The sequence below is a fragment of the Prionailurus bengalensis genome, chromosome C2 (genome assembly GCF_016509475.1).
Source record: "Prionailurus bengalensis isolate Pbe53 chromosome C2, Fcat_Pben_1.1_paternal_pri, whole genome shotgun sequence".
NCBI classification, from domain to species: domain Eukaryota; kingdom Metazoa; phylum Chordata; class Mammalia; order Carnivora; family Felidae; genus Prionailurus; species Prionailurus bengalensis.
In genome coordinates, this window is record NC_057350.1 from 60,825,509 (window position 1) to 60,827,980 (window position 2,472).

Genomic DNA, 2,472 nt, shown 5'->3' on the forward strand with positions numbered 1-2,472 from the left:
TTTATGAGTTTTATTTATGTTCAAAACACTGAATATTCTCCCCAGCATTGTTCATTTTTCTGGGTCTTTTTCTTATTAGCACATTTGAAAAAAATGTTTCTTTCCTTTAATGTAAGTCTATTAAAGTCAATAGCCAATAAACACTTTTAATTAAAAAAATATACTGTCTTCTGTAAATAGTAGTGAGTCTATTGAACAAAATATTAAATTTCCATGATACTAGAAATTTTCTCCACTGGAAAAAAGATTTTTTTCTACATTTATTTCATGTGTAGTCATTGTTTTAAGGGCACTTAACGCTGAATGCAGAATCCAAGGAGATTCAACAATGTACCTGTCTCTTTAAATTATATAATTAGGGGCCTTAAGACCATGCTAGCACATAATAAAAATAATAATAACCACAACCTAGGGAGCATTTTTAATGTACCAGGTACCTTTGTAAGTGCTTTCCATATATATCTTGTTGACCCTTAGAATGAGGCTGTGAAGCGCTGATATTATTATTCATCTGTTAAGAACGAAGTTTCAGGAAGGTTGAGTAGCCTGCCTGGGGGCCTACCAGGCATTTCTGGAAGGTTGAGTAGTTTGCCTAAGGGCCTACCACTAGTCAGCTCCCAAGTTCAACTTCAGCGGCATCTGACTAAAACTCTGCGGTTAACCATTACACTAAATAGCTTCTTGTGACTTGCCCCTGGGTTGAGGGGGCTAAGGGAAGGGAGGAGAGAATAGAAGGGCCGTGTGGCCTGAGGTATGGGGTGCTTCTGGAGCTTCACTGCAGCCCAGCCCTGGCTCCCACTCCTCCAATGGGGAATGGCCGATATCAGCCTATGTAGTCCACAGTCCCATGCTGGCACCTGTAGGTGCTCAGCGTGAGTTGCCATTCCATGTTCCCCAATTCCTTCAGCCCCCAGTTTGGGGACTCTAATCACGTCCTGAATGGCGTTGAAAGGGTTGAGGTCTGTGATCAGTTCAAGTGGACTCGGGGAATCAATAGGAGTCTGAGGTGTCCTAGATGTCTTGGGGGAGCGATATGTTATTCTCTGGGAATAAAGGGAAAAGATTCTTCTAAAATATTTTTTAAGCCAAATACTTGTGTAATTAAAGCATTTTAATAAAAATTTCAAACAAAGATCATCAAAAGGTCAAGATTAGAGTGTGTAAGCAACTATCTTATCCAGGATGGTTTTGTTTTTTTTTTTCTGTCCAGGCAGCTTGGAGCTCACTGAGAAACCACAGAGTTAAATGATTATCCTGTGCCTTCCTGATTAGAAACAGGCTGCTCTCTGCAGTTTGATTAGTCTCGCTCGTAGCTATGGGATTACAGCTTATTAAAACTGACAGTGCTATGGAGGGCAGGGAGCCGGGAAGGTCAAACTTACATGCTGAGCCAGCCACCAGCAAGGCTCTGCCTTTACCTGAAGGTTTTGTGTAATTGGCATTCATTTTAATATTCTTTTTCATTTCTTTCCCTTTTTTTCAGCGTTTGGGTCTCATCCTCATTTTACTTACACCTTTTGTCTCCCTTCTTTCTTGGGAGAGTCCCTGACTTGTGACCACATGACCCAAATAACAGTGGGGGAAAAAAAATCGAACCCAGTGTAAGCAACGTAAAATAGGGTAACCATACATCCTTGTTGCCCATAATAGCCCTGTTTTGTGTCTCTGCGTCCAGGCATAATTACCAACGGCACCCTCTTTTACCCTCAAAAGTGCCTTAGTTTGGATGACAAATTATATGGTTACCATAATGAGGGATAGAGATGGTCAGACCAGAGAGCAGGTGCTTTGCTTCATCTAAACTGGAACAGCTGCTACCCACCTCTAACCAATCGCTGCTGTGGGTCCACTGCTGTCAAATCTTCCAGTGTCTCAGCGAAGACCCAAATCTGGATTTTCAGAAATTGCACGATTTGTAAATGCTGGTTCCATTTTTTAAAAATATTCTGCTAGCCAAACAAATCCTAGGTGTACTGAGTTTGCAGCCCCTGGTTTAGAATCTGGAGGGAAAGCTTTGACATCTTTAGCATTTTTAAATTTCTCAGTGACTCATCAAAACATACAGAAAAAGCACCTCTGGTTTCTAGCTCCGGCAGCTGATTACAGATTCCCAGATTAAGAGATCCCCACATTGTCCCAACTCCATGGCAGGATCCCCCGAGAACAACTAGCACCATTCTAAATCTGCTCAAAGGGAAAAGAAAGCATCATCCTGTTCAGCCAATTTTATGGATGAGAACTGTGAGCCCTGGAGAACGAAGACCAGCAGTCAGTCGGTCTTTCAAGGAGTTTAAACAGACACACGTTTCTTTCCAGTTACCACTTTGGCTCTCCTACATCATCCTGTATTTTCTGCTGAGTGGTGGCCTTCCAGGGTCAGCAGTGATTGCCCAGAACTTACTTTCCAATGATTCTGACTCACAAAGCCGGCTGGGACCGGGACATACGGGCTCCTATTGCACCTTCCAGCAT